Source organism: Arachis hypogaea, chromosome 6, assembly GCF_003086295.3.
Source record: "Arachis hypogaea cultivar Tifrunner chromosome 6, arahy.Tifrunner.gnm2.J5K5, whole genome shotgun sequence".
NCBI lineage: Eukaryota > Viridiplantae > Streptophyta > Magnoliopsida > Fabales > Fabaceae > Arachis > Arachis hypogaea.
In genome coordinates, this window is record NC_092041.1 from 55,289,636 (window position 1) to 55,303,633 (window position 13,998).

The following is a 13,998-nucleotide window of genomic DNA, read 5'->3' on the forward strand; positions in this document are numbered from 1 at the left end:
AATTTAATTTTTAAAATTAAAAATTCAAAAAAAAATTTTTGTCTTTTGAAATCCTAATTTTTTTCAAGAATATTTTTTTTATTTACCGGTTAGTGCTATATTTTCACAAAAAAAAATAAATTAGTTTTAAAAATTTAAACTTTTTAAATTTTTGTTGATTGGATATTTTTGAAAATCTTTATTTTTCAACTTTTTGGTAAAAAGATTATTTTTTTAGTTTCAAAATTTAAAAATAAAAATTTTCATCTTTTTTTTCTTTCCTTCATAATATTTCTAGACTTTATTTTATTTTTCTATTTTAAATAAAAATATCATTTTTAAATTTAAAAATTCAAAAAAAAAAAAATTTGTTTTTTGAAATCATAAAATTTTTTTAAAGAATATTTTTTTATTTTTTTATTCACCGGAAAGTTCTATTTTTTCACAAATATAGAATAAGTTTGTTTTAAAAATTTAAACTTTTTAAATTTCTGTTGAATGGATATTTTTGAAAATCTTTATTTTTCAAATTTTTGGTAAAAATATTATTTTTATGTAGTTTCAAAATTTAAAAATAAAAATTTTTCCTCTTTTTTTCTTGTCTTCCTAATATTTCTGGATTTTATTTCATTTTTTAGTTTAAATAAAAAATTAAATTTTTGTTTTAAAAATTAAAAAAATAAAAAATTATGTCTTTTGAAATCCTAATTTTTTTTCAAGAATATTTTTATGTTTTTTTTATTCACCGGTTAGTGCTATATTTTCACAAATATAAAAAAATTAATATTAAAAATTTAAACTTTTTAAATTTTTGTTGATTGGATATTTCTAAAAATCTTTATTTTTCAACTGTTTGATAAAAAAGATTATTTTTTGGTTTCAAAATTTAAAAATAAAAAGTTTTCATCTTTTTTTCTTTCTTTCTTAATATTTCTGGACTTTATTTTATTTTTCTATTTTAAATAAAAAAATTAATTTTTAAATTTAAAAATTCAAAAAAATAAAAAATTTTGTCTTTTGAAATCTTAATTTTTTTAAAGAATATTTTTTTATTTTTTTATTCACGAGATAGTTCTATTTTTTCACAAATATAGAATAAGTTTGTTTTAAAAATTTAAACTTTTTAAATTTTTGTTGATTGGATATTTTTGAAAATCTTTATTTTTCAACTTTTTGGTGAAAAGATTATTTTTTTAGTTTCAAAATTTAAAAATAAAAAGTTTTCATCTTTTTTCCTTACCTTCTTAATATTTCTAGACTTTATTTTATTTTTCTATTTTAAATAAAAAATTTAATTTTTAAATTTAAAAATTCAAAAAAATAAAAAATTTTGTCTTTTGCAATTCTAAATTTTTTTAAAGAATATATTTTTTTTATTCACCGGATAGTTCAATTTTTTCACAAATATAGAATAAGTTTCTTTTAAAAATTTAATCGTTTTAAAATTATTTGACTGGATATTTTTAAAAATATTTATTTTCCAACTTTTTGGTAAAATGATTATTTTTAGTTTAAAAATTTAAAAATAAAAGGTTTTCATCTTTTTTTCCTGCCTTCTTAATATTTCTGGACTTATTTTATTTTTGTATTTTAAGTAAAAAATTTAATTTTTAAATTTAAAAATTCAAAAAATATAAAATTTTGTCTTTTGAAATCCTAAATTTTTTTTAAAGAATATTTTTTTATTCACCGGATAGTCTATTTTTTCACAAATATAGAATAAGTTTGTTTTAAAAATTTAATCTTTTTAAATTTTTGTTGATTGGATATTTTTGAAAATCTTTATTTTTTAACTTTTTGGTAAAAAGATTTTTTTTAGTTTAAAAATTTAAAAATAAAAAGATTTCATCTTTTTTTTCTTGTCTTCCTAATATTTCTGAACTTTATTTTATTTTTCTATTTTAAATAAAAAATTTAATTTTTAATTTAAAAATTCAAAAAAAAATTTTGACTTTTAAAACCTTATTTTTTTTCAAGGATATTTTTTATTTTTTTATTTAACGGATAGTTCTATTTTTTCACAAATATAGAATAAGTTAGTTTTAAAAATTTAAACTCTTTAAATTTTTGTTGATTGGATATTTTTGAAAATTTTTATTTTTCAAATTTTAGGTAAAAATATTATTTTTTTAGTTTCAAAATTTAAAAATAAAAGGTTTTCATCTTTTTTTCTTGTCTTCCTAATATTTTTGGACTTTATTTTATTTTTTTATTTTAAATAAAAAATTTAATTTTTAAAATTTAAAATTAAAAAAATAAAAAATTTTGTCTTTTGAAATTATAAATTTTTTTTAAAGAATATTTTTTTTATTTTTTTATTCACCGGATTGTTCTAATTTTTCACAAATATAGAATAAGTTTCTTTTAAAAATTTAATCTTTTTAAAATTATTTGATATGATATTTTTGAAAATCTTTATTTTCCAACTTTTTAGTAAAATGATTATTTTTTAGTTTAAAAATTTAAAAATAAAAAGTTTTCATCTTTTTTTCCTGCCTTCTTAATATTTTTGGAATTTATTTTATTTTTGTATTTTAAATTTAAAAATTCAAAAAAATAAATAATTTTGTCTTTTAAAAACTTAATTTTTTTTCAAGAATATTTTTTAATTTTTTGATTCAACGGATAGTTCTATTTTTTCACAAATATAGAATAAGTTAGTTTTAAAAATTTAAACTTTTTAAATTTTTGTTGATTGGATATTTTTGAAAATCTTTATTTTTCAAATTTTTGGTAAAAATATTTTTTTTTAGTTTCAAAATTTAAAAATAAAAAGTTTTCCTCTTTTTTTCTTATCTTCCTAATATTTCTGGACTTTACTTCATTTTTTATTTTAAATAAAAAATTTAATTTTTAAATTTAAAAATTAAAAAATAAAAAATTTGTCTTTTGAAATCCTAATTTTTTTTCAAGAATATTTTTTATTTTTTTATTCACCGGTTAGTGCTATATTTTCACAAATATAAAAAAATTAGTACTAAAAATTTAAACTTTTTAAATTTTTGTTGATTGGATATTTCTAAAATCATTATTTTTGAACTTTTTGATAAAAAGATCATTTTTTTAGTTTCAAAATTTAAAAATAAAAAGTTTTCATCTTTTTTTCTTGCCTTCTTAATATTTCTGGACTTTATTTTATTTTTCTATTTTAAATAAAAAATTTAATTTTTAAATTTAAAATTCAAAAAATAAAAAATTTTGTCTTTTGAAATGTTAAATTTTTTTAAGGAATATTTTTTTATTTTTTTATTCACCGGATAGTTTATTTTTTCACAAATATAGAATAAGTTTGTTTTTAAAAATTTAATCTTTTAAAATTTTTGTTGATCGGATATTTTGAAAATCTTTATTTTTTAACTTTTTGGTAAAAAGATTATTTTTTTAGTTTCAAAATTTAAAAATAAAAAGTTTTCATCTTTTTTTCTTGACTTCTTAATATTTCTGGACTTTATTTTATTTTTTATTTTAAATAAAAAATTTAATTTTTAAATTTAAAAATTCAGAAAAAATAAAAAATGTTGTCTTTTGAAATCCTAAACTTTTTTAAAGAATACTTTTTATATTTTTATTCACCGGATAGATCTATTTTTTCACAAATATAAAATTAATTTGTTTTAAACATTTGATCTTTTTAAATTTTTGTTGATTGGATATTTTTGAAAATCTTTATTTTTTTAACTTTTTGGTAAAAAGATTATTTTTTAGTTTCAAATTTTAAAAATAAAAAGTTTTCATCTTTTTTTCTTGTCTTCTTAATATTTCTGAACTTTATTTTATTTTTTCTATTTTAAATAAAAATTTAATTTTTAAATTTAAAAATTCAAAAAAATAAAAAATTTCCCTTTTAAAAAGCTTAATTTTTTTAAGAATATTTTTTTTTATTCAATGGATAGTTTTATTTTTCACAAATATAGAATAAAAATTTAATTTTTAAATTTAAAAATTCAAAAAATAAAAAATTTCTTTTAAAACCTTATTTTTTTCAAGAATATTTTTTTTTTTTTTATTCAATGGAATGTTCTATTTTTCACAAATATAGAATAAGTTAGTTTTAAAAATTTAAACTTTTTAAATTTTTGTTGATTGGATATTTTTGAAAATCTTTATTTTTCAAATTTTTGGTAAAAATATTATTTTTTTAGTTTCAAAATTTAAAAATAAAAAGTTTTCAACTTTTTCTCTTGTCTTCCTAATATTTCTGGACTTTATTTTATTTTTCATTTTAAATAAAAAATTTAATTTTTAAAATTAAAAATTCAAAAAAAAAATTTTGTCTTTTGAAATCCTAATTTTTTTTCAAGAATATTTTTTTATTTACCGGTTAGTGCTATATTTTCACAAAAAAAGTAAATTAGTTTTAAAAATTTAAACTTTTTAAATTTTTGTTGATTGGATATTTTTGAAAATCTTTATTTTTCAACTTTTTGGTAAAAAGATTATTTTTTTAGTTTCAAAATTTAAAAATAAAAATTTTCATCTTTTTTTCTTTCCTTCATAATATTTCTAGACTTTCTTTTATTTTTCTATTTTAAATAAAAAATATGATTTTTAAATTTTAAAAATTCAAAAAATAAAAAATTTTGTTTTTGAAATCATAAATTTTTTTAAAGAATATTTTTTATTTTTTTATTCACCGGATAGTTCTATTTTTTCACAAATATAGAATAAGTTTGTTTTAAAAATTTAAACTTTTTAAATTTCTGTTGAATGGATATTTTTGAAAATCTTTATTTTTCAAATTTTTGGTAAAAATATTATTTTTATGTAGATTCAAAATTTAAAAATAAAAATTTTCCTCTTTTTTTCTTGTCTTCCTAATATTTCTGGATTTTATTTCATTTTTTTAGTTTAAATAAAAAATTAAATTTTGTTTTTAAAAATTAAAAAAATAAAAAATTTTGTCTTTTGAAATCCTAATTTTTTTCAAGAATATTTTTTTTTTTTTTTATTCACCGGTTAGTGCTATATTTTCACAAATATAAAAAATTAATATTAAAAATTTAAACTTTTTAAATTTTTGTTGATTGGATATTTCTGAAAATCTTTATTTTTCAACTTTTTGATAAAAAAGATTTTTTTTGGTTTCAAAATTTAAAAATAAAAAGTTTTCATCTTTTTTTTCTTCTTTCTTAATATTTCTGGACTTTATTTTATTTTTCTATTTTAAATAAAAAATTAATTTTTAAATTTAAAAATTCAAAAAATAAAAAATTTGTCTTTTGAAATCTTAATTTTTTTAAAGAATATATTTTTTTTATTCACCGGATAGTTCAATTTTTTCACAAATATAGAATAAGTTTCTTTTAAAAATTTAAATCGTTTTAAAATTATTTGACTGGATATTTTTGAAAATATTTATTTTCCAACTTTTTGGTAAAATGATTATTTTTAGTTTAAAAATTTAAAAATAAAAGGTTTTCATCTTTTTTTCCTGCCTTCTTAATATTTCTGGACTTTATTTTATTTTTGTATTTTAAGTAAAAAATTTAATTTTTAAATTTAAAAATTCAAAAAATAAAAATTTTGTCTTTTGAAATCCTAAATTTTTTTAAAGAATATTTTTTTATTCACCGGATAGCTCTATTTTTTCACAAATATAGAATAAGTTTGTTTTAAAAATTTAATCTTTTTAAATTTTTGTTGATTGGATATTTTTGAAAATCTTTATTTTTTAACTTTTTGGTAAAAAGATTTTTTTTAGTTTAAAATTTAAAAATTAAAAGATTTCATCTTTTTTTCTTGTCTTCCTAATATTTTGAACTTTATTTTATTTTTCTATTTTAAATAAAAAATCTAATTTTTAATTTAAAAATTCAAAAAAACAATTTTGACTTTTAAAACCTTATTTTTTTCAAGATATTTTTTATTTTTTATTTAACGGATAGTTCTATTTTTTCACAAATATAGAATAAGTTAGTTTTAAAAATTTAAACTCTTTAAATTTTTGTTGATTGGATATTTTTGAAAATTTTATTTTTCAAATTTTAGGTAAAAATATTATTTTTTTAGTTTCAAAATTTAAAAATAAAAGGTTTTCATCTTTTTTCTTGTCTTCCTAATACTTTTGGACTTTATTTTATTTTTTATTTTAAATAAAAAATTTAATTTTTAAATTTAAAATTAAAAAAATAAAAAATTTTGTCTTTTGAAATCCTAATTTTCTTTCAAGAATATTTTTTTTTTTTTATCACCTGTTAGTGCTATATTTTTCACAAATATAAATAATTAGTTTTAAAAATTTAAGTTTTTAAATTTTTGTTGATTGGATATTTTTGAAAATCTTTATTTTTCAACTTTTTGGTGAAAAGATTATTTTTTAGTTTCAAAATTTAAAAATAAAAAGTTTTCATCTTTTTTCTTGCCTTCTTAATATTTCTAGACTTTATTTTATTTTTCTATTTTAAATAAAAAATTTAATTTTTAAATTTAAAGATTCAAAAAAATAAAAAAGTTTGTCTTTTGAAATTATAATTTTTTTAAAGAATATTTTTTTATTCACCGGATGTTCTAATTTTTCACAAATATAGAATAAGTTTCTTTTAAAAATTTAATCTTTTTAAATTATTTGATTGATATTTTTGAAAATCTTTATTTTCAACTTTTTAGTAATATGATTATTTTTTTAGTTTAAAATTTAAAAATAAAAAGTTTTCATCTTTTTTTCCTGCCTTCTTAATATTTTGGAATTTATTTTATTTTTGTATTTTTAAATTTAAAAATTCAAAAAAATAAATAATTTTGTCTTTTAAAAACTAATTTTTGTTCAAGAATATTTTTTAATTTTTTTATTCAACGGATAGTTCTATTTTTTCACAAATATAGAATAAGTTAGTTTTAAAAATTTAAACTTTTTAAATTTTTGTTGATGGATATTTTTGAAAATCTTTATTTTTCAAATTTTTGGTAAAAATATTTTTTTTAGTTTCAAAATTTAAAAATAAAAAGTTTTCTCTTTTTTTCTTATCTTCCTAATATTTCTGGACTTTATTTTTTTTTTATTTTAAATAAAAAATTTAATTTTTAAATTTAAAAATTAAAAAAATAAAAAATTTGTCTTTTGAAATCCTAATTTTTTTCAAGAATATTTTTTATTTTTTTATTCACCGGTTAGTGCTATATTTTCACAAATATAAAAAAGTTAGTACTAAAAATTTAAACTTTTTAAATTTTTGTTGATTGGATATTTCTAAAAATCATTATTTTTGAACTTTTTGATAAAAAGATCATTTTTTTAGTTTCAAAATTTAAAAATAAAAAGTTTTCATCTTTTTTTCTTGCCTTCTTAATATTTCTGGACTTTATTTTATTTTTTATTTTAATTAAAAAATTTAATTTTTAAATTTAAAATTAAAAAAATAAAAAATTTTGTCTTTTGAAATCCTAATTTTCTTTCAAGAATATTTTTTGTTTTTTTATCACCTGTTAGTGCTATATTTTCACAAATATAAAATAAATTAGTTTTAAAAATTTAAGTTTTTAAATTTTTGTTGATTGGATATTTTTGAAAATCTTTATTTTTCAACTTTTTGGTGAAAAGATTATATTTTTAGTTTCAAAATTTAAAAATAAAAAGTTTACATCTTTTTTCCTTGCCTTCTTAATATTTCTGGACTTTATTTTATATTTCTATTTTAAATAAAAAATTTAATTTTTAAATTTAAAGATTCAAAAAATAAAAAAGTTTGTCTTTGAAATTATAAATTTTTTTTAAAGAATATTTTTTTATTTTTTTATTCACCGGATTGTTCTAATTTTTCACAATATAGAATAAGTTTCTTTTAAAAATTTAATCTTTTTAAAATTATTTGATGTGATATTTTTGAAAATCTTTATTTTCCAACTTTTAGTAATATGATTATTTTTTTAGTTTAAAATTTAAAAATAAAAAGTTTTCATCTTTTTTTCCTGCCTTCTTAATATTTTGGAATTTATTTTATTTTTGTATTTTAAATTTAAAAATTCAAAAGAATAAAAATTTTGTCTTTTAAAAACTTAATTTTTGTTCAAGAATATTTTTTAATTTTTTGATTCAACGGATAGTTCTATTTTTTCACAAATATAGAATAAGTTAGTTTTAAAAATTTAAACTTTTTAAATTTTTGTTCATGGATATTTTTGAAAATCTTTATTTTTCAATTTTTGGTAAAAATATTTTTTTTGTTTCAAAATTTAAAAATAAAAAGTTTTCCTCTTTTTTTCTTATCTTCTAATATTTCTGGACTTTACTTTCATTTTTTATTTTAAATAAAAAATTTAATTTTTAAATTTAAAAATTAAAAAAATAAAAAATTTGTCTTTTGAAATCCTAATTTTTTTTCAAGAATATTTTTTTATTTTTTTATTCACCGGTAGTGCTATATTTTCACAAATATAGAAAAATTAGTACTAAAAATTTAAACTTTTTAAATTTTTGTTGATTGGATATTTCTAAAATCATTATTTTTGAACTTTTTGATAAAAAGATCATTTTTTTAGTTTCAAAATTTAAAAATAAAAAGTTTTCATCTTTTTTTCTTGCCTTCTTAATATTTCTGGACTTTATTTTATTTTTCTATTTTAAATAAAAAATTTAATTTTTAAATTTAAAAATTCAAAAAATAAAAAATTTTGTCTTTTGAAATGTTAAATTTTTTTAAGAATATTTTTTATTTTTTTATTCACCGGATAGTTATATTTTTTCACAAATATAGAATAAGTTTGTTTTAAAAATTTAATCTTTTAAATTTTTGTTGATTGGATATTTTGAAAATCTTTATTTTTAACTTTTTGGTAAAAAGATTATTTTTTTAGTTTCAAAATTTAAAAATAAAAAGTTTTCATCTTTTTTTCTTGAATTCTTAATATTTCTGGACTTTATTTTATTTTTTATTTTAAATAAAAAATTTAATTTTTAAATTTAAAAATTCAAAAAATAAAAAATTTTGTCTTTTGAAATCCTAGATTTTTTTAAAGAATACTTTTTATTTTTTATTCACCGGATAGATCTATTTTTTCACAAATATAAATAATTTGTTTTAAACATTTGACTTTTTAAATTTTTGTTGATTGGATATTTTTGAAAATCTTTATTTTTAACTTTTTGGTAAAAAGATTATTTTTTAGTTTCAAATTTAAAATAAAAAGTTTTCATCTTTTTTTCTTGTCTTCTTAATATTTCTGACTTTATTTTATTTTTCTATTTTAAATAAAAATTTAATTTTTAAATTTAAAATTCAAAAAATAAAAAATTTCCTTTTAAAAGCTTAATTTTTTTAAGAATATTTTTTTTTTTTTTATTTTTTTTTCAAAATAGAATAAATTATTTTTAAATTTAAAATTCAAAAAATAAAAATTTCTTTTAAACCTAATTTTTTTCAAGAATATTTTTTTTTTTTTATTCAAGGAAGTTCTATTTTTTCACAAATATAGAATAAGTTAGTTTTAAAAATTTAAACTTTTTAAATTTTTGTTGATTGGATTTTTTGAAAATCTTTATTTTTCAATTTTTGGTAAAAAATTATTTTTTTAGTTTCAAATTTAAAAATAAAAAGTTTTCACTTTTTTCTTGTCTTCCTAATATTTCTGGACTTTATTTTATTTTTCATTTTAAATAAAAATTTAATTTTTAAATTTAAAAATTCAAAAAATAAAAATTTTGTCTTTTGAAATCCTAATTTTTTTCAAGAATATTTTTTTTATTACCGGTTAGTTCTATTTTTTCACAAAAAAATAATTAGTTTTAAAAATTTAAACTTTTTAAATTTTTGTTGATTGGATATTTTTGAAAATCTTTATTTTTCAACTTTTTGGTAAAAAGATTTTTTTTAGTTTAAAATTTAAAAATAAAAAGATTTCATCTTTTTTTCTTGTCTTCTAATATTTCTGACTTTATTTTATTTTTCTATTTTAAATAAAAAATTTAATTTTTAAATTTAAAAATTCAAAAAATAAAAATTTTGACTTTAAATCCTAATTTTTTTTAAGGATATTTTTTATTTTTTTATTCAACGGATAGTTCTATTTTTTCACAAATATAGAATAAGTTTGTTTTAAAAATTTAAACTTTTTAAATTTTTGTTGATTGGATATTTTTGAAAATCTTTATTTTTCAACTTTTTGGTAAAAAGATTATTTTTTTAGTTTCAAAATTTAAAAATAAAAAGTTTTCATCTTTTTTTCTTCCTTCTTAATATTTCTAGACTTTATTTTATTTTTCTATTTTAAATAAAAATTTAATTTTTAAATTTAAATATTCAAAAAATAAAAAATTTTGTCTTTTGAAATCCTAAATTTTTTTAAAGAATATTTTTTTTTTATTCACCAGATAGTTCATTTTTTCACAAATATAGAATAAGTTTCTTTTAAAAATTTAAACTTTTTAAATTTTTGTTGATTGGATATTTTTGAAAATCTTTATTTTTCAACTTTTTGGTAAAAAGATTATTTTTTAGTTTCAAAATTTAAAAATAAAAAGTTTTCATCTTTTTTTCTGCCTTCTTAATATTTCTGGACTTTATTTTATTTTTGTATTTTAAATAAAAATTTAATTTTTAAATTTAAAAATTCAAAAAATAAAAATTTTGTCTTTTGAAATCCTAATTTTTTTAAAGAATATTTTTTTTATTCACCGGATAGTTCTATTTTTTCACAAATATAGAATAAGTTTGTTTTAAAAATTTAAACTTTTTAAATTTTTGTTGATTGGATATTTTTGAAAATCTTTATTTTTCAACTTTTTGGTAAAAAGATTTTTTTTAGTTTCAAAATTTAAAAATAAAAAGTTTTCATCTTTTTTTCTTGTCTTCTAATATTTCTGACTTTATTTTATTTTTCTATTTTAAATAAAAAATTTAATTTTTAAATTTAAAAATTCAAAAATAAAAATTTTGTCTTTTAAATCCTAATTTTTTTAAGAATATTTTTTATTTTTTATTCACCGGATAGTTCTATTTTTTCACAAATATAGAATAAGTTAGTTTTAAAAATTTAAACTTTTTAAATTTTTGTTGATTGGATATTTTTGAAAATTTTATTTTTCAACTTTTTGGTAAAAAGATTATTTTTTAGTTTCAAAATTTAAAAATAAAAAGTTTTCATCTTTTTTTCTTGCTTCCTAATATTTTGGACTTTATTTTATTTTTTATTTTAAATAAAAAATTTAATTTTTAAATTTAAAATTCAAAAAAATAAAAATTTTGTCTTTTGAAATCCTAATTTTTTTAAGAATATTTTTTTTTTTTTATCACCGGATAGTTCTATTTTTTCAAAATATAGAATAAGTTAGTTTTAAAAATTTAAACTTTTTAAATTTTTGTTGATTGGATATTTTTGAAAATCTTTATTTTTCAACTTTTTGGTAAAAGATTATTTTTTAGTTTCAAAATTTAAAAATAAAAAGTTTTCATCTTTTTTTCTTGCCTTCTTAATATTTCTGACTTTATTTTATTTTTCTATTTTAAATAAAAAATTTAATTTTTAAATTTAAAAATTCAAAAAAATAAAAAATTTGTCTTTTGAAATCTAAATTTTTTTAAAGAATATTTTTTATTTTTTATTCACCGGATAGTTCTATTTTTTCACAAATATAGAATAAGTTTTTTTAAAAATTTAAACTTTTTAAATTTTTGTTGATTGGATATTTTTGAAAATCTTTATTTTTCAACTTTTTGGTAAAAGATTATTTTTTAGTTTAAAATTTAAAAATAAAAAGTTTTCATCTTTTTTTCTGCCTTCTTAATATTTCTGGACTTTATTTTATTTTTTATTTTAAATAAAAAATTTAATTTTAAATTTAAAAATTCAAAAAATAAAAAATTTTGTCTTTTAAATCCTAATTTTTTTAAGAATATTTTTTATTTTTTATTCACCGGATAGTTCTATTTTTTCACAAATATAGAATAAGTTAGTTTTAAAAATTTAAACTTTTTAAATTTTTGTTGATTGGATATTTTTGAAAATCTTTATTTTTCAACTTTTTGGTAAAAAGATTTTTTTTAGTTTCAAAATTTAAAAATAAAAAGTTTTCATCTTTTTTTCTTGCTTCTAATATTTCTGGACTTTATTTTATTTTTTATTTTAAATAAAAAATTTAATTTTTAAATTTAAAAATTAAAAAATAAAAAATTTGTCTTTTGAAATCCTAAATTTTTTTAAGAATATTTTTTATTTTTTATTCACCGGATAGTTCTATTTTTTCACAAATATAGAATAATTGTTTTAAAAATTTAAACTTTTTAAATTTTTGTTGATTGGATATTTTTGAAAATCTTTATTTTTCAACTTTTTGGTAAAAAGATTATTTTTTTAGTTTCAAAATTTAAAAATAAAAAGTTTTCATCTTTTTTTCTTGCTTCTAATATTTCTGGACTTTATTTTATTTTTTATTTTAAATAAAAAATTTAATTTTTAAATTTAAAAATTCAAAAAAATAAAAATTTGTCTTTTGAAATCCTAATTTTTTTAAGAATATTTTTTATTTTTTATTCACCGGATAGTTCTATTTTTTCACAAATATAGAATAATTAGTTTTAAAAATTTAAACTTTTTAAATTTTTGTTGATTGGATATTTTTGAAAATCTTTATTTTTCAACTTTTTGGTAAAAAGATTATTTTTTTAGTTTCAAAATTTAAAAATAAAAAGTTTTCATCTTTTTTTCTTGCCTTCTAATATTTCTGGACTTTATTTTATTTTTTATTTTAAATAAAAAATTTAATTTTTAAATTTAAAAATTCAAAAAATAAAAAATTTGTCTTTTGAAATCCTAATTTTTTTAAGAATATTTTTATTTTTTTATTCACCGGATAGTTCTATTTTTTCACAAATATAGAATAATTTGTTTTAAAAATTTAAACTTTTTAAATTTTTGTTGATTGGATATTTTTGAAAATCTTTATTTTTCAACTTTTTGGTAAAAGATTATTTTTTAGTTTCAAATTTAAAAATAAAAAGTTTTCATCTTTTTTTCTTGCTTCTAATATTTCTGGACTTTATTTTATTTTTTATTTTAAATAAAAAATTTAATTTTTAAATTTAAAAATTCAAAAAATAAAAAATTTGTCTTTTGAAATCCTAATTTTTTTAAGAATATTTTTTTTTTTTATTCACCGGATAGTTCTATTTTTTCACAAATATAGAATAAGTTTGTTTTAAAAATTTAAACTTTTTAAATTTTTGTTGATTGGATATTTTTGAAAATCTTTATTTTTCAACTTTTTGGTAAAAAGATTATTTTTTAGTTTCAAAATTTAAAAATAAAAAGTTTTCATCTTTTTTTCTTGCTTCTAATATTTCTGGACTTTATTTTATTTTTTATTTTAAATAAAAAATTTAATTTTTAAATTTAAAAATTCAAAAAAATAAAAAATTTGTCTTTTGAAATCCTAAATTTTTTTAAAGAATATTTTTTATTTTTTATTCACCGGATAGTTCTATTTTTTCACAAATATAGAATAATTTGTTTTAAAAATTTAAACTTTTTAAATTTTTGTTGATTGGATATTTTTGAAAATCTTTATTTTTCAACTTTTTGGTAAAAAGATTATTTTTTAGTTTCAAATTTAAAAATAAAAAGTTTTCATCTTTTTTTCTTGCCTTCTTAATATTTCTGACTTTATTTTATTTTTTATTTAAATAAAAATTTAATTTTTAAATTTAAAAATTCAAAAAAATAAAAAATTTTGTCTTTTGAAATCCTAAATTTTTTTAAAGAATATTTTTTTTTTTTTTTTCAAATATTTTTATTTTTTTATTCACGGATAGTTCTATTTTTCACAAATATAGAATAATTAGTTTTAAAATTTAAACTTTTTAAATTTTTGTTGATTGGATATTTTTGAAAATCTTTATTTTTCAACTTTTTGGTAAAAAGATTATTTTTTTAGTTTCAAAATTTAAAAATAAAAAGTTTTCATCTTTTTTTCTTGCTTCTAATATTTCTGACTTTATTTTATTTTTTATTTTAAATAAAAAATTTAATTTTTAAATTTAAAAATTCAAAAAATAAAAAATTTGTCTTTTGAAATCCTAATTTTTTTAAGAA